The 19,777-nt window shown below is 42.5% G+C and overlaps 1 protein-coding gene across 2 annotated transcripts in view; it reads left to right on the plus strand.

The window, feature by feature from the left end:
* Positions 1 to 225: 225 nt before the first annotated feature.
* The window catches only part of LOC137533821 (T-cell surface glycoprotein CD4-like), a 49,836-nt gene continuing 30,284 nt past the window's right edge, over positions 226 to 19,777 (plus strand). Inside the window, exon 1 of one of the 2 annotated variants that reach the window (XM_068255074.1) lies at positions 226 to 427. The gene's annotated coding sequence lies outside the window, so the exon portion shown is untranslated. Of the gene's footprint in view, positions 428 to 16,698; positions 16,730 to 19,777 lie in introns of those variants that run through there. The other variant, XM_068255075.1, reaches the window with a different exon arrangement.

Below are 19,777 nucleotides of genomic sequence, written 5' to 3' on the forward strand. Positions count from 1 at the left end.
GTGGAGGAGCCATTAAACCCGTAGAAGCCTTTATAGGATTATTATCTGATCTTGCTTTCTTTGTGTCTTTGGTGCAGTTTTTATTATGTGGAATTCACGTGCTGTGATGATAGATCGGCAATTTCCGGCCGCAGCTCTGCACTTTCTGAGGAGACTTCTTTGTCTTCTCCTTGTGTGTGATCTGTGGCCACTCAGAGAACAGATGACTGAAGAGGCCTACAACAAAGCATAATGTACAGTGTGAGAGTGTAGATGGAAGCGTCTGAAGATCTTTTGTCTCTAATTATAGAGTAGGAGAACACAACCTTCATCTTGTTCAGGTTTATTGAAGATCGTGCAGCAGTCACAAACAATGCACCGCATTACATAGGAAACACTTGCCTCTGGGTGTTGCCGCAACTTGGTCGATGCTCTTTATCATATGAAGGTCAGACAACCTCTTTATCTGTGTTCTGTTTTGTATATTGTTATCATAATAGCTTGACATTACTCCTCCTCTTTAAACTAGGTATGATAGTTTATTTATAGCAGGAGAAGTTTTGAATCAGGACGATACCATTTATGGGCTAACATCAAAGAAGAAAGAGTAAGCTTTTGGCCCTTATTCAATTCACTTTTTCACACCTTATCAATAAAATGCTTTTTAAACGACCAGCAAGCAATAATATACTCTGAATAATTTTGCCAATACTTTTTTGTCTGCTTCTTGGTACTTTTTCAAATGAAGAGTGCTGAAAAGTGTTGTAAACAGAAGATAAAAAAAATGGTCTAGGAGAAAACTTAGGAGAAAGAGCAAATTGCATACGACGCTTTGGCCGCTAAACCTTCTTCAGACTTTATTCATGTAGACTGAAAAATGTTACAAGGCGCCGTTTATGTACATTTGAGCATCAGAAGGTGGTACAGAGATTTATTTTGCAAATATAAATATGTGATCTCTTAGTTTTTCTTCTAGATGATATTTTTACACGTAATTAATAAAATGCTTTTTAAACTACCGGCTGCAAGCAATAAAATACTCAGATTGCTGAAAATTTGTTTTAAAGAAAAGATAAAAAATTATCCCCTAGAAGAAAAAGTGACTGAAGACCCTTACCCAATTCACTTTTTCCTTAGTTTTCTCCCTGGAGATTATTAATATTATTATTATTATCCAATAAAACAACTTTTCAGCATTTGGCAATTGAACGAGTACTAAAAAGCAGGTAAAAAAGTAATATCGAACTTATTTAAGTTTCAAACGTTTTTATTTAGTAAAGGCAAGTTCATGTTACAGGTATAACATATTCTGAGGGTCAATTAAGCAAGTATTGTTAAATGATAACATGAACATCATTTCCAATAGCATGATATAGTGCAATATAAAGCAATTATTATATAATCCATCAATCAGGTTATAGAAGTAATGATATAATGATTTAACTGGACAGAATAAAGAGTAGATTTCACTTGCAACATGCTGTCATATCTTCTTTACTGTGAGACATTATACAACATCATTATTAACAAATCAATGGGTGTTCAACAGTCCCCCCATTTAACACACACATGGTCTGGAAGCTCTCATAGTCTTAAAGAAAGTTAATTATACCCTTTTCATTTTGAACAATTTCTTGCTTGGTGGGAACTTTAAAGAGATTGAATTGATAAGGGTTGAACGTATCTCCTTGGAGAAAAGTCAGGAGAAGAGTTAATTGGATATGACCAATATGATGTGTCCATATGTGGACACCCATGGGGATATTGATTCCCCGGGATCCGTGGGAGCTCCCAACATAGATTCTGTACTATACTAAACAAGAAAATTTGCTCAGGTTCAGCATCTATGAGTCCTCTAGAAATCTCTCCAGTAGATGGGCTACACTAATGTTGTCTTTAGATAATGGGATGGGCGGAACTTGCCCAGACTCTGACATGTATTAAGGCCCATACACACAGTGTACAAATATCTGTACAGACACGTGTTGAGCAACGGTTCGTGCGACGGTTCATTCTTGTTGACACGGCAGGAGACAAAGACTGCAGACACAGCCACGTTTGAGTGATTCAGTTAGTGAATCTCTTGTGACTTTTGTCTCACAAACTGTCGCTTAGTCTGTTGGTGTCCGGTCATGTGTACAAAAGTCTTCTGCAGACAGCAGTGTCGCTACCATAGTACTACTATTATACGTAGTCTGAGGCAGACAGCTTCCGTCTTGTCTTGACTCTTTCTGTTGTCAGGTGTCTACAACTGTCGGGAACTCGAATTGTCACTGCCATAAATATGCTGTTGTCTGTTTGTCGCTGCCGCACAACTACAGACAAATGTATGTCGTGTGTATGGGCCTTTAGTGTCAGCACTGGTCTAATCTGTGTGGCTGCAGTTTGGGGATATCTGGGGGAGGGCTGAGAACAGAATTGGTGCTTGTGTTGCCGGCTGATCATGAGTATACAATGTCTCTACATCCTCAGCTGTGTTATACAAGGCCAAACTAAGTATGATAAGCTACATTATGATCTAATACAAACTATACAGTATAACACAATGATATTATACAACACAATTTCATGGAAAATAATACAATAATTTAATATAACACAATACGACAAGTACAGTGCAACACAATACATTGTAAAACATCACAATATGATACAATACAAAATAACAATGCAATATGATGGTTTTGATTCACAAAGGTTATCTCATGAATTATCTGAATTATCTCTCCTGAATTATTTTACACCGTATTTATAAAAAACAACAACTTGTCAGCACATTCCAAGACAAAAAAACAACAACAAAAAACCCAAACTAAAAAAAAGAAGAGAATAATTATTTTCAAAAATCGTAATAAAAATATGATGATTCTGATTAACATTACTTTGATAACTATTTTCCCAGCCTACTTGTAATACTTTTTTGCCTGTTGGATGCTTAGAAAGCTTTTATATAGATAAGGAGATGAGCAGATGTGGAGAGAGTTTAGAATGTAATTTGATACGTTTTGGAAACCAACCCCAATGTCATAAAATAAAATGTAATCCAACGTGATATGATACAAGTACTACAGCATGATACAGTGCAGTACAAATGCAATATGATGCAGGGCAGTGCAGTACAGTACATCAGTGCAATATAGTGCAGAACAATGTAATGTAATGTACTATAATATAAGGTTGTGTAACACAATAAAGTACAGTATAATACAAAACAACATTATTCAATATGATATATTATAATACAACCACAATAAATGGTTACAAGGCAATACCATCCAATATACCGGTAATATAATATGATACAATTCCACACAAATACAAAAATAATACATGAACATAAACAATACAAACAAAATAATACAAATGCAATACAGAAGAATACAGTAAAATACTGTGCAATATAACATAGCATAATACAATATAATAAAGTACATTATAAAATAATATAACATGATACTAAATAATATAAAATATAAAATTAAAAAATGATAAAATATGATATAGTACAATATAGTACAACACAATAAAAAATAATATCCTATGATACAATACAATATAGTACAATTCTATATAAAACAGTTTAATTCAGTAAATGCAGTATGATAAACCACAATACAAGTAGATATGATATATAATATAATACAATTCAATATGTTATTATGTTATTATAATAAATAATAGAGTAGAATCCTCCAAGGACCAGTACCACTCCAAGTAATTATAGCTCAGTGAATTTTATTGCAGCATAAAGCAATAAGACGCAACGACAGCCCGCTGTTTCGGCCTATTGGCCTTTGTCAAGTTGCAACTTGACAAAGGCCGATAGGCCGAAACCGCGGGCTGTCGTTGCTTCTTATTGCTTTATGCTGCAATAAAATTCACTGAGCTATAATTACTTGGAGTGGTACTGGTCCTTGGAGGATTCTACTCTATTATTTATTATAATAACATATTGAATTGTATTATATTATATATCTACTTGTATTGTGGTTTATGGATGATTCTAATATGATGACCCCTTGGTACTGGCGTGAGGATGGCACGCCATCTTTTGTTGGGATTTCGCGGCTCTCCTGGATTTACGCTTTCTTAATAAATAATAGAGTAAAATATGATACAATACAATGCCAAACAATTCAATACTATACTATATAATATTGTACAGCACACACATTATGATACAGATACAATATAATGCAATAAAATACAATATGATAATAATAAATCATGCAACTCAGTACAACACAACACTGAGTGGTACGATATGATACTATACAATATAATACAATATAGTACAGTGTGATACAGTACAATACAGAGCAGTGCAGTATGAAAGGATACAATGATAAATAAACGTATATAATGCAGTAAGGCATAATATACTACATACAGTAAGATACTATAAAATGCAATATAATGCAGTGCATTATATTCTGGTATGGTATAATATCATATAACACAATATAACAAAATATGATACTATACAGTATAATATAAATTGAAATTAAAAGATAATTATAGAAATATAAATCAGTATAATATGTGAAATGGTATAGTATTAAACAGCAGGATAAAATGCAATATGCTGCAATACAATATGATACAATATTGTACGTATGCTGTAATATACTGTAAATCCCTACAAAGTGCAGTATCATACAACTCAATATAATGCAATATGATATAGTACACTGCAATGCAATATAATATAAAACAGTACAATTTGACACAATATAATATAATATCATCGAACATAATATGATATAGTACACTATCAGACAATATGATATTATACAATACAATATAATGCAGTACAATATGATATGATGGCATAGTACTGTAATAAGCACTAAGTCCCCAGACTTGAATCTTAGCGAAGACATGTTGAATGTTAGTGCAATGATTTGTTTGAAGCACCATGGAAGATGTCAGACTGCATAGTAAAAACAACAATAATCATGTGTACAATATCATATAACACCATATAACGCAGGATGATACAGTACACTGCAATACAGAATAGTACCACATGATTTAATTCCATCAAACACAATACAATAAAGTACAAAATGTTACACTACAATATAATAAAACAAAATATTATACAACACAATGCAGTACAATAAGCACCCTCATTGCAGTGGGAGAAGTGGTACAGAAGTCTATTTGAGATTGACCACATAGCATTTCCTCTGAGGCTGGGTTCACATGTGACATTTGCGTTTTGTGTTTGCATTTTTTACGCAGATGCGTTTTTTCATGCGTTTTGCGTGCGTTTTAATGCGTTTGCGGTTCGCTAATGTAAAACGCATATGCATTTTCTATGCGTTTATTAATTTATTTATGCAAATCACTAGGAAGACAACAGGAAGCGTAAACACATCAGAGAACTTTTAATTAAAAACGCATTAAAAAACGCAGATGCATTGCCATAGACTTTCATTATGTACATTTTGGCAGCCAGCCTGCATATTATGTAACACTACCAGCGTTTGCAAAACGCATACTATACAAATGCAGTGAAACGCAGCTTCTTCTGCATCCCATAGACTAACATTGCTGCATAAAACGCAGTGTTTCCCGCTCCGCTAGCATTTCTGCTATGTGTGCACCCAGCCTGAAGAAATGACATGGGTGGCATTGCCCAGGACATGGACAGAGGATAGAGGAGATGTGCAGGGTGAAGCTCCTGCAGAGGATAGAGGAGATGTGCAGGGGGAAGCTCCTGCAGAGTATAGAGGAGATGTGCAGGGTGAAGCTTCTGCAGAGGATAGAGGAGATGTGCAGGGTGAAGCTCCTGCAGAGGATAGAGGAGATGTGCAGGGGGAAGCTTCTGCAGAGTATAGAGGAGATGTGCAGGGTGAAGCTCCTGCAGAGTATAGAGGAGATGTGCAGGGTGAAGCTCCTGCAGAGGATAGAGGAGATGTGCAGGGGGAAGCTCCTGCAGAGTATAGAGGAGATGTGCAGGGTGAAGCTCCTGCAGAGTATAGAGGAGATGTGCAGGGTGAAGCTCCTGCAGAGGATAGAGGAGATGTGCAGGGTGAAGCTCCTGCAGAGGATAGAGGAGATGTGCAGGGTGAAGCTCCTGCAGAGGATAGAGGAGATGTGCAAGGTGAAGCTCCTGCAGAGGATAGAGGAGATGTGCAGGGGGAAGCTCCTGCAGAGTATAGAGGAGATGTGCAGGGTGAAGCTCCTGCAGAGGATAGAGGAGATGTGCAGGGGGAAGCTTCTGCAGAGTATAGAGGAGATGTGCAGGGTGAAGCTCCTGCAGAGGATAGAGGAGACGTGCAGGGTGAAGCTCCTGCAGAGGATAGAGGAGATGTGCAGGGTGAAGCTCCTGCAAAGTATAGAGGAGACGTGCAGGGTGAAGCTCCTGCAGAGGATAGAGGAGATGTGCAGGGTGAAGCTCCTGCAGAGGATAGAGGAGATGTGCAGGGTGAAGCTCCTGCAGAGGATAGAGGAGACGTGCAGGGTGAAGCTCCTGCAGAGGATAGAGGAGACTTGCAGGGTGAAGCTCCTGCAGAGGATAGAGGAGATGTGCAGGGTGAAGCTCCTGCAGAGGATAGAGGAGATGTGCAGGGTGAAGCTCCTGCAGAGGATAGAGGAGATGTGCAGGGTGAAGCTCCTGCAGAGGATAGAGGAGATGTGCAGGGTGAAGCTCCTGCAGAGGATAGAGGAGATGTGCAGGGTGAAGCTCCTGCAGAGGATAGAGGAGATGTGCAAGGTGAAGCTCCTGCAGAGGATAGAGGAGATGTGCAGGGGGAAGCTCCTGCAGAGTATAGAGGAGATGTGCAGGGTGAAGCTTCTGCAGAGGATAGAGGAGATGTGCAGGGTGAAGCTCCTGCAGAGGATAGAGGAGATGTGCAGGGTGAAGCTCCTGCAGAGGATAGAGGAGATGTGCAGGGGGAAGCTTCTGCAGAGTATAGAGGAGATGTGCAGGGTGAAGCTCCTGCAGAGTATAGAGGAGATGTGCAGGGTGAAGCTCCTGCAGAGGATAGAGGAGATGTGCAGGGGGAAGCTCCTGCAGAGTATAGAGGAGATGTGCAGGGTGAAGCTCCTGCAGAGTATAGAGGAGATGTGCAGGGTGAAGCTCCTGCAGAGGATAGAGGAGATGTGCAGGGTGAAGCTCCTGCAGAGGATAGAGGAGATGTGCAGGGTGAAGCTCCTGCAGAGGATAGAGGAGATGTGCAAGGTGAAGCTCCTGCAGAGGATAGAGGAGATGTGCAGGGGGAAGCTCCTGCAGAGTATAGAGGAGATGTGCAGGGTGAAGCTCCTGCAGAGGATAGAGGAGATGTGCAGGGGGAAGCTTCTGCAGAGTATAGAGGAGATGTGCAGGGTGAAGCTCCTGCAGAGGATAGAGGAGACGTGCAGGGTGAAGCTCCTGCAGAGGATAGAGGAGATGTGCAGGGTGAAGCTCCTGCAAAGTATAGAGGAGACGTGCAGGGTGAAGCTCCTGCAGAGGATAGAGGAGATGTGCAGGGTGAAGCTCCTGCAGAGGATAGAGGAGATGTGCAGGGTGAAGCTCCTGCAGAGGATAGAGGAGACGTGCAGGGTGAAGCTCCTGCAGAGGATAGAGGAGACTTGCAGGGTGAAGCTCCTGCAGAGGATAGAGGAGATGTGCAGGGTGAAGCTCCTGCAGAGGATAGAGGAGATGTGCAGGGTGAAGCTCCTGCAGAGGATAGAGGAGATGTGCAGGGTGAAGCTCCTGCAGAGGATAGAGGAGATGTGCAGGGTGAAGCTCCTGCAGAGGATAGAGGAGATGTGCAGGGTGAAGCTCCTGCAGAGGATAGAGGAGATGTGCAAGGTGAAGCTCCTGCAGAGGATAGAGGAGATGTGCAGGGGGAAGCTCCTGCAGAGTATAGAGGAGATGTGCAGGGTGAAGCTTCTGCAGAGGATAGAGGAGATGTGCAGGGTGAAGCTCCTGCAGAGGATAGAGGAGATGTGCAGGGGGAAGCTTCTGCAGAGTATAGAGGAGATGTGCAGGGTGAAGCTCCTGCAGAGGATAGAGGAGATGTGCAGGGTGAAGCTCCTGCAGAGGATAGAGGAGATGTGCAGGGTGAAGCTCCTGCAGAGGATAGAGGAGATGTGCAGGGTGAAGCTCCTGCAGAGGATAGAGGAGATGTGCAAGGTGAAGCTCCTGCAGAGGATAGAGGAGATGTGCAGGGGGAAGCTCCTGCAGAGTATAGAGGAGATGTGCAGGGTGAAGCTTCTGCAGAGGATAGAGGAGATGTGCAGGGTGAAGCTCCTGCAGAGGATAGAGGAGATGTGCAAGGGGAAGCTTCTGCAGAGTATAGAGGAGATGTGCAGGGTGAAGCTCCTGCAGAGGATAGAGGAGATGTGCAGGGGGAAGCTCCTGCAGAGGATAGAGGAGATGTGCAGGGTGAAGCTTCTGCAGAGGATAGAGGAGATGTGCAGGGTGAAGCTCCTGCAGAGGATAGAGGAGATGTGCAGGGTGAAGCTCCTGCAGAATATAGATATGTGCAGGGTGAAGCTCCTGCAGAGGATAGAGGAGATGTGCAGGGTGAAGCTCCTGCAGAGGATAGAGGAGATGTGCAGGGTGAAGCTCCTGCAGAGGATAGAGGAAATGTGCAGGGTGAAGCTCCTGCAAAGTATAGAGGAGATGTGCAGGGTGAAGCTCCTGCAAAGTATAGAGAAGATGTGCAGGGTGAAGCTCCTGCAGAGTATAGAGAAGATGTGCAGGGTGAAGCTCCTGCAAAGTATAGAGAAGATGTGCAGGGTGAAGCTCCTGCAGAGTATAGAGGAGATGTTCAGGGTGAAGCTCCTGCAGAGTATAGAGGAAATGTGTAGAGTGAAGCTCCTGCAGAGTATAGAGGAGATGTGCAGGGTGAAGCTCCTGCAGAGTATAGAGAAGATGTGCAGGGTGAAGCTCCTGCAGAGTATAGAGGAGATGTGCAGGGTGAAGCTCCTGCAGAGTATAGAGGAGATGTGCCAGGTTTTGCTCCTGCAGAGTATAGAGAAGAAGTGCAGGGTTAAGCTCCTGCAGGATCTGTGGACATTGAGCAGGATGAGACTCCTGCAGCCAGGTTCTGGGCTCACTGCGCAGGATGAGGTTCCTGCAGGATCTGGGGACATTGCACAGGGTGAGGTTCCTGCAGGTTCTGGCTTCTGGGCACATTGCAACAAACACAATTGCTAACTTCCAGCTAGAGCAATATCCTGCCTCTATCTGGCCAGCAGACGCCAGTCTGGGCACATTGCACAGGATGAAGTTCCTGCAGGATCTGGGGACATTGCACATCTTGAGGCTCCTGCAGGGTCTGGAAAATGTGTGCAAGATTAAATTGCTGTAGAAAATAATATTTTGCAGAGAAATAGGTTTTTCTTAGTGTTCTCACGCTACTTTGTGCTTGTAGCTCAGCTGTAGGAATTTCTTGAATGTTGTTCGTTGTTCATTTATTTTACCTGTCTTTTTAAGAACATCTTTTAATTTACTGTCGTTCCCCCCCCCCCCCCACCCCCGCGCTACTTCCTGTTGACTGAAAAGCTCAGCTAGGAGATAAGAAACATCATCACATATTCAGGAGTGAGAAGAGTTTTGTGGTATGAGATTATCTCAGAAGCATCAGCAGCCAGCTATTTCACTCTGCATCTCCCTCCTATGATGCCTCGAGTCTTGCTCGCCTGTTGCCTTCTATGATGCCTTGAGTATTGCTCGGCGTTGTGCCTTCTACAATGCCTCGAGTCTTGTTCATCTATTGCCTTCTACAATGCCTCGAGTCTTGCACATCTGTTGTCTTCTATGATGCCTCGAGTGTTGCTTGCCTGTTGCCTTCTATGATGCCTCGAGTGTTGCTTGCCTGTTGCCTTCTATGATGCCTCGAGTGTTGCTTGCCTGTTGCCTTTTATGATGCCTCGAGTCTTGCTTGTCTGTTGCCTTCTATGATGCCTCAAATTATGCTCGCCTTTTGCCGTCTATGATGCCTCGAGTCTTGCTTGTCTGTTGCCTTCTATGATGCCTCGAATTATGTTCGCCTGTTGCCTTCTATGATTTCTCGAGTCTTGCTTGCCTGTTGCCTTCTATGATGCCTCGAGTCTTGCTTGCCTGTTGCCTTCTATGATGCCTCGAGTCTTGCTTGCCTGTTGCCTTCTATGATGCCTCGAGTCTTGCTTGCCTGTTGCCTTCTATGATGCCTCGAGTCTTGGTTGCCTGTTGCATTCTATGATGCCTAGAGTCTCTCTCACCTGTTGTCTACTGTGATGCCTCGTGTATCTCATATATTGAACTCTAAATCTTGTATAAACAAATTGCAATGTTTAAAATATTTCTCTGGTACAATGTATGTCGCCATTATTTTATTTGGAAATAAAAGTGCATTTTCAGTTTTGTGTTCGTCACTATTTACAAGCCCATAGTTTCAAAATTAACAGTAATATACCCTTTTGACATATATATTAAAAAAAAAAATCAGTCCCTAAGGTAACTATTTATGTTTTTTTTTTTTTTTTTAAAGATTCTTTATTTTATATAAATTTTTAAAAGAGTAACAGGAAATAACAGCTGTTCACAGTATCTTCAAAATACAATACAGACATCTTATGTAAAAGCTAAAACGTGGCAAAATTTACACGCCCGACCGGTGCCGTGGGAAGACGTCTGTACCTGCAAAAGAGCAAAATATTAAGGGAGATCAAACGGTGTCTCTGGACCACCAAGACTATGAGTTTTTCCATGGCGTCACCATGGAAGGGTTTTTAGCATCAGGCTAAGTAAGCATGGAAGGTTATTGTATTGAACATATAAGAGCTAATGGCCAGACTGAAGATCTTAACAATAGTGATGGGAGGGGGGACCCAGGGCCCAGTGGGATCATTTCCCTGGGTCACAACCCTGTAGGGTTGCTATGATACAGTCTAGTGGCATATATGCCATCCTTCATCCGTGGTAGGCCCGAGACACCGCTGGTACCCTAGGTTCATCATATAGTGACCCATACCCAGAGGGGTATAGTGGGTAGAAAAGAGAAACATAGTTAGAAAAGAAGGGGGAGTAGAGGAAGAAAACAGAAACAGAATAGTATTCCAGAGAACGGTGTTTAAGGAGAGGAGGGTGGGGACGGGAACTATCAATGCATGGAGGGGACAGAAGTCTCCTCCATGGTGCTTTTTGTTATGCCTATTCAACACTCTCATCAGGGGAGGGAAAGATCCTTACATAGCTCAGGTGAGGGGGTCTAGGCCATTAAGTGTTTGAACTCGTCAGATTCCTCATACTCATGCCAGGGTGCCCAAGTACGACTAAATTGCTCGTCGCGTTTATGCATTGTTTGCGTAAATGTATTTTTATTTTTTTTTCATTGTAATTTTTTTTTTAATACAAAAAACTAATTGGGTAATTATGGGATAGTATGGGAGGTAAGGTGTTTAAATAAATGAAAAATATATTTGTGAGTCTTTTTTAAATTAAATGTGTGTAGGTGTAATTTTACTATTTGGCCACAAGATGTCCTCGCGCATTACTTCCTATTGTGTCTCTATAGTACGCTAAAAATAGGAAGTAATGAGCGCATGGGTTCTGTCGGAAGTAAACAAATGATCGCGGCATCTCTCTGCGTTCCCATTCATTCGTCTCCTGTCTAACGATCGGCGGTGATAATGAGTGTGGGAGCGCGCTGGCTTGAGTGCGCGGTGGGAAGGGACTTAGTAGCTACGTCCCTGCAAGGGATAGAGGGAACTTGCAGGAACATAGCTACTCATCCCAGTGGAGGGGAAGTAGTTAAACAATACAAATTACCTGGCTGTTTTGCTGATCCTCTGCCACTAATATTTTTATCCATAGCTCCTGAACAAGCGTGCAGATCAGGTGTTTGACTGAAGTCTGACTGGCTCAGTCACATGTCTGTTTCAGGTGTGTGATTCACACAGTACTGCAGCCAAAGATATCAGCAGGACTACAAGACAACTGTTATTATTTAATAGAAAGAAAAAAAAGAAAGAAATATGTCAGCCTTCATATCGCTCTCACTTCAGAGGTACTTCAAGCCATTTTCATTTCCCCAGTTCAATTAAAGGACCACTATTGCAAAAAATTGTAACATTTAAAATACATGTAAACACATACAAATAAGAAGTAGGTTTCTTCCAGAGTAAAATGAGGCATAAATTACTTTTCTCCTATGTTGCTGGCACAGTAGGTAGTAGAAATCTGACAGAACCGACAAGTTTTGACTACTCCAGAGCCGTACCAATAGACCCTGCTAGGGATGCAGCCGCAGGGGGGCCCAGAAGCAGCAGGGGGCCCCATGGGGGGTGAAGTTTCTTTTCCCTGTCCTGAGACTGACAAGTTAAGGTTTGTACACACGTCGGACTATTACAAGCTACCGGTCATCAGACCTGCCCGCGCGGCAGTCATTCTGCAGACAGTTTGCCAGTGTGTACAGTATGTCCAGTGGCTGGAAGGTGTAATGGTTAAGGACTCTGCCTCTAACACAGGATACCAGGGTTCGAATCTAGGCTCTGCCTGTTCAGTAAGCTGCACTCATTCAGTAGGAGACCTTAGGCAAGTCTCCCTAACACTGCTACTGCCTATAGAGCGCATCCTAGTGGCTGCAGCTCTGGTGCTTTGAGTCCGCCAGGAGAAAAGCGCGATATAAGTGTTCTGTGTTTGTTGTTTGTTTGTTTGTTTGTCGTCAGGGTGATAAGGCTGGTTTTGACTGATTCGCTCGGCCGATTGGTCAAAACCAACCTTATCAGCCTGACGACAGACTGTTCACATCGGCAAACTATTCATAAGAACGACCGCCCCTTGGGCGGGTCTGTCGACTGGTAGCTTGTTAAAGTCCGATGTGTGTACGAACCTTAAGGGGGCGGAGAGAAAAAGCCATCTGCTTTCTGCACAATTGTTCTAAAACCTGCATCTGCTCAGCCACTGATAAGGAATCATGCAAAAGTTTGCAGACAAAGATTTGTAGACAGTCACTATTTAGTGTTCAGCTGGGTCTTGTGTACAGGGCTGCTGTACCCCCTGCCTTTCTACCCCTCCCCAAGTGCTGTGTACTGCAGAGATGCTTGAGGAGTCTGGGCACGGAGAGAAAAAGCTTTGTGCTCTCTGAATAAGTTTTCTAATGAATTCATCTGCTCAGCCATTGATCTCAGTTTACCTAGGGGGGCCCAGTGATTTCTAGTTACACCCCTGGACTAGTACATCTCTTCATGGGGGATTCTCAGCAAGGCCTTTTTTCTTTATAAAGATATTCTCTGAAGAGCATTTATGCAAAGATGCTGGCCATCCTCCCTGCCTACTGTACACCAAGTGCTTTTGAAAATAAATAAAGCTTGGAGAATCACCCATGTGGAGATGGGCTAGTCCAGAACCTGTTGGTTCTGCCAGACTTTTACTATCTACTGTAAGTGACAACAACATAGGAGAAAAGTAATTTATGGCTCAGTTTACTCTGGAAGAAACATACTTCTTATTTGTATATTTTTACATGTATTTAAAATTTAGCGATTTTCACAATAGTATTAGTGGTCCTTCAAGTGCATTTCTCTTTCCCAAAATGTGTAAAGAACTCTTCATACAACCACTGGTGAAACAATACTGAATAGTGTCACTGAGCCTTGTAACTTGTTGTGTCTGATCCCAACCCCCCACCCCCCGCATACCACCAAATCAGCATACAGTGGTTTAGTTGGGGAAGAGCTTTACTGAAGCTATTATAAACTGGCAGCTTGTTTCCTGTCACATTCTTCATTCGTCCCAACATCTACACAGCCATCACTATCTATCTATATATACATATAGACGAGTGACTATATACCTATATATTGCATATAGTTGCCACATGCGGAGTGTGGTATGTCTGCGGTTGGGGGTCTTGAGGAAGGGGAAGGGGGATGTGAAATCTGTGTTCGGAAGTTACTGGTAAATCAGAAATTATCTTTGGTGAAGATCAAACCTGCCAGGAACCCACCACAATCCCCCGAATGTCTTTGCTCTCAGGTATACATCCGCCCCCACACACATACACAGAACTACACAGCCCCTCCTGTGTCTGATATGAGGCTGCAAGAGGTCCTGTCACAACTGTTACCATAGCTATCTCCTGCATAAAACTTACTACCTATTGCCATGGTTAGGAAAGAAATGTAGTAACTTGTGTACACTGTAAATTACTAAATGTATTTAAAATATTAGTACAACTGAACTCTAGCAATGTCCACCATTAGTTATTGTAGTACCCTCTAGAAAATATTCTGTCTAGCCTTTTACACATGCACAGTAAGGAGGGCCTGTCATGTGTATGTGTAACTGCTTAAACAAACCAATAAAAGGGCCGACGACAGGACAAGCAGTGGATGCATCTAGAGGCGCTGATCACAGCTGTGTACTACCCTTCCTTACTTTAAAAAAAAAATCTGTTTCATTTTCTCATGCTGGGCACACACATAACAATATGTGGGGCAATTTCTGAAATGTTTGCCAAAAAGTCTGAGGTAGCAGCCAGTGGCGTAGCTAAGGAGCTATGGGCCCCGGTGCAAGTTTTACATGGGGCCCCCAAGCACTCTATACATAACAATTGATATGGCGCACCAAAATCTGCCATCAATTTCCACAGTGTCACAAGTGCAAGTAGGGGATGGGAAACAGTTTGTTATTGATTACTACTATTTAAATCATCTATAGAAGTTATTATTATCAGCACAGGGCCAATAGAGAGCTAATACTGGGCTTGAGCAATAGCCCCTCTGACCCAAGGGCCCCAATGCCGTGGCTACCTCTGCAACCTCTATTGCTACGCCACTGGTAGCAGCCCAATAGAGTACATTTAAACATTTAAAGCAGTAGGATCAGCCATACTATGTCAAGGAAAAAGAACACATATATAAGTAGAACAAAAGTTTGAATCCTAAAAACAGAAAGTATTTGCGATAATTCAGGTTGGAGTGAGCTTGAGATGTCTCCCAGTGCATCACTGCTGAATATATGCAGATTAACCATTGTACCCTTAGAAGCTAAACACACCTCCAGAACCGCTGGAATGCAATGATGTGTCAGCTTGTTAATATGTACAGAGCCATAATAATGCAAACTTTTGTTTTACATAGCATTTTAGTAAGGGGGCTTTTAGGACCATTGTAGCCCCTCACACACTCCAATGAGTTCTGATTCACCATGAGGTTTTTGGTTAGTCTGTACCTATATATCAGTAGATAAATACTTGATCTACTTACACAACACATGTATTGTACGGTCCACATTTTGATTTCAGTGAATTTTATATAGTAAATGAAGAGAATTTTAATCCTGCTGAGAACCATGTATTTTGTCACCTCAGCCTTGCTTGTAAACACAAGCGAGCAGGGGATTGTGTTTCTGATAAGGAGCTAGGCAGGGAAATGAATGGAAGAGGAGGAATATATTTTAGATAAAAAGACCCTCCAGCATTCAACTCTTTGGCACTGTTTGGCACTAGGGCCAGTGCTCCTAAAGTATGTGACAACTACAAACCATAACAGCAGAAAAAGTTTTGAAAGTTTTGAATGCAGGATTAGCATCTTTATCACTTAATACACTCAGACCAGTTGTTGCTGTTGAAATTTGATTTTTATGGTGACAATCCCACTTTAAAAAATGCACTGTAACATTGTCAGTAGAATTTGTATGATACATGCAGAAAAACCAACAACCACAAATTGGTTAAGATTCAAAATTCCTCACGCACTGAGGCAGTAGTTTGTTACATAGTTATATAGTTACATCGTTATTTGGGTTGAAAAAAGACATACATCCATCGAGTCCATATAAGCATATCATTTCCTCTCACCTGGATATATTTGCAGTAGTGGAATATGACATCTCAATACATTTCTTGAGGCCACTCCACACCTATGGAAGGGCAGCCTTGCCTGACAGAACTACGGTACATTTCGGTTGTATATGACCACAGGCTCTACAGCTAGTTTCAGCCTTTGGGTCACCTTCTGACAATGACAACAACCTATTGCAAGGAAGTTTATTTAGTTTTTATCTAAAGAAAGGTTCTTTATTTTTCTTCTTGAAGTTCAAGAGAAAACATTAAAGTGAACCTCCGGACTAAAAATCGACTCAGCAGCACTGAAAAGGCTTGGTGTTTCTTTAACAGTTTCACAGCATCAGAACTTTGTTTCTCTTATACAAGCCTCATTTTTAGCTGCACAGAAGAAAACTGCCCGGGCTTTTTTCCCCTGTTGCTGTGCAAAGCATGATGGGATTTCTGATTTTGTTGTTCTCGTTCTGCCGTTTTGGTGCAATTTTTTTTTTTTACATTTTGAATTTGACATTTGAAGCCTAGCGTGTGCAGCTGGGAGGGGTAATCAGGACACAGGATAGCTGGAACTGTGTCTCCTGCTCCATGTCACCTCCTTTCAACCAAAAAGATGGCTGCCCCCATGACAAAGATGGCAGCCCCCATGAATCACAAACATTTGCCTGTTATTTTAAAACAGGGTGGGTAAAAGATTATATTACCTATCTATTCTAATTAACATAACTAATGTAACGTGATGACAGTATGTTTGTTTAGGCTGAAGTTCCCCTTTAACTTCCTATTTCTATTTTATGGAAAGATGAGGAAGTTGAATTAATCTCTTGGAAATTCCCATGCTTGGGGGAGGGAGGAGTGGGGGGGGTGGGGCGAGGGGGGTTCGGGGGGAGGGGGGGAATAAGCCCTATAAAAGTGCTGAGGCAGCTCAGTCTTGGTACTTCTCTCCAAAGGTTGCAGTCAGGCAAGATTTAGTATCCTGGCTTCTGGTAAGTCCTTAATGCAAATTTTATGAGATAGTGAATTGTATGTGTAGTACAGCTAAGAAATAGAACATTAGTAGCAAACAATAGTCTCATGTTGTTTTCCAGCACAATTAAGGTCGTACACATGCCAGAATTAAAGGACTTCCGAGGTGCGTAAATAAAAGCAGTTTTATTTACCTGGGGCTTCTTCCAGCCACTATAAGACCCGGTTCACATTAGCGTTTTTTGCAGATCGGAATCGGAACGTATACTGTACAAACGGAACGGATGTGAATGGATCCAATTTTAACCTATGGATCCATTCACATGCGTCCGTTGGTACGGATACGTTCCGTACGTTCCGGTCCACGGATCTAAAAAATGCTGCAGGCCTTAATTTTCCGGACCATTCTGCCCAGCGGAAGTCCTTTAAGTCGGCTAAGGTGGCTGATAACAACCACGTCTGACATCTTTTCATATTACACAGCAAGTGGCTGGATGGTGTAATGGTTAAGGGCTCTGCCTCTGACGCAGGAGACCAGGGTTCCAATCTCATCTCTGTTCAGTAAGCCAGCACCTATTCAGCAGGAGACCTTAGGCAAGTCTCCCTAACACTGCTACTGCCTATAGAGCGCGTCCTAGTGGCTGCAGCTCTGGCGCTTTGAGTCCGCCAGGAGAAAAGCGCAATATAAAGGTTATTTGTCTTGTCTGTATGTCATGTAGTACATGTCACACGGTACAGGTGCTTGCGGTGGCAATTCAGAAAGATGCTGGACACAGGAGGAGCCAGGAGTTGTACCCGCGTGACACGTAAGACACATCGGGGGGGGGGGGGGGTATTATAGGTCAGAGACAAATTAGGGGGGGGGGGGGGCAGGCGGATGCTGAAATCCGTCTACAGTGTGTAGGCAGGCTGTGTGAGATTGTGTGCTGTACTGCCACATTCTCTGTGATTGGAGCAGCAGCAGACACAGAAGTAGACAGCCTGCCTGATTGCATGCAGATTGGTGTCAGTGTATGGAAGTGCTTGGAAGTCGTGTATCTGCCATAGACAGGGACAGATCTCACAGCCAGCAAAGGGGAATTTATTAAAGCAGTATAATAGCACATATGGTCCATCGCACTGAAGGCTTCTTTGAGAAAGGAGCGTAAGAGAGCGGGGGAGTCACAATGCTTCATTAATAAGGAAACCCCAATATGCCTGCATCCTCCCAGGTGATGAAGTAGTAGGAATACTCCCTCCCCCTTGAACTAGTGCACAGTGGATGGGGTTGGGGATTGACTCCTTAACAGGCTTGCTATCAGACTTGGTTATACAGGTGAAACTTGAAAAATCTGAATATTGTGCAAAAGTCCATTTATTTCAGAAATTCAACTTAAAAGGTGAAACTCATATACAGGGCTAGATTTACCATAAGGCACTGTAGGCTCGTGAAGGCGGCTCCCAGCTACTTCTACTACTCAGCCAGCTCTTCACATTCTACTGACGAGATCTCCCTTCAGTCGGGGGCACCTCTAGCTACCTAATACCTGGGGGCACCTCTAGATACTTAGTGTAAGGTAGCCAAAGGTACACTCAGTATTAAGGGACACCTGTGGCTACCTACACTGGGCAGGGGAAGTAAAGGAAAAATGACAGTGGGGCTGGCACACTTGTGGTGCGGTTTGGCGAGGGGTTAGTAGGATATATATATGGAGGGTGAAGTGGAGGGTGCCGGTACATCTGTGATCATATATGAAATAGTCTCATTACATGAAAAGCGAGATATTTCAAGCCTTTATTTGTTATAATTTTGAGGATTATGGCTTACAGCTTATGAGAACCCCAAAATCAAAATCTCAGCCCATTAGGGTTCCTATTTCATATATTAGTTTCACCTTCTAAAGGGTAATTGAAGTGAGAGAGATGTGGAGGCTGCCATATTTATTTCCTTTTAAACAACACCAGTTACCTGGCTATCCTGCTGATCCTCTGCCTCTAATAATTGTACCCATAGCCCCTGAACAAACATGCAACAGATCAGGTGTTTCTGACACTATTGTCAGATCTGACAAGATTAGCCGCATGCTTGTTTCTGGTGTGATTCAGACACTGTTATAGCCAAATAGATCAGCAGAACAGCCAGGCAACTGGTATTGTGTAAAAGGAGATAAATATGGCAGCCACTCTCACTTCAGTTCCCTTTTAAGTTGAATTACTGAAATAAGTGGACTTTTGCACAATATTCTAATTTTTCAAGTTTCACCTGTATGTTAGATCCCCTTTGAATGCGGTTCCTCTAGTCCATGTGCAGGTCATGTGATCCTGTCATGTCTGCTTCCATCCTTTATTATTTCATAATCCCAGACACCTTTCTCCTCAATTGTGCATTGTAGGCTTCCTGTCACAACTACATGATCTGCAATTTCTCTTCACCTCTCTCTGTGCTGGGAACTAGGAAGCAATGAGCGGAAGGCGGGGGAGGACAGCACCCACAAAACCACTTCAGACCCCCCTGCCCCCCCCCCCTTCTCCTGCTCTGTCTGTAGATGTGAGTTGTACGCAGGCTGGGAGCAAATCAAGGCTGGTCTGTTATCACAGATATCCGCCTGCAGCACCCATGTCTGATATATATGATCTCTGCATGTAACAACAACATGAGGGTATATACAGCAACAGGAATCCTGCAGCCACGTACTTTTTGTTTTACAGAACAAAATTGTCATTTTTGTTTAGTGCGCCACCTGCTGGTGGGGCTGACTAGCACACAAAAAAGTCCTTGGTTTGATGCTTTGCAGTAAATACAGTATAAGATAGTTCCATGGAAAACAAAAGAAACAGGAAAAAGCTCAGCACAGGAAAGAAGCACAAAAATGAGATGAGCTGAGCACTATTTGACCAGAACATTAGGGGGCTGTCAGTGCTGAAATGCCCATGAAGAAGGTAAGTATTATTTGTCTTGTCAGGCTCTTTTTAGGCTGTGGAGGCAATAGGAGGAGGACGTCAGTCATTTCTGTCTTCTGTGGCTGCTTCTGAAATATTCCAGGTGTTCCCCTCCACACTGTAAAGTTTCCCTTCTGAGTGATGAGCAT

Source organism: Hyperolius riggenbachi, chromosome 10 (assembly GCF_040937935.1).
Source record: "Hyperolius riggenbachi isolate aHypRig1 chromosome 10, aHypRig1.pri, whole genome shotgun sequence".
NCBI classification, from domain to species: domain Eukaryota; kingdom Metazoa; phylum Chordata; class Amphibia; order Anura; family Hyperoliidae; genus Hyperolius; species Hyperolius riggenbachi.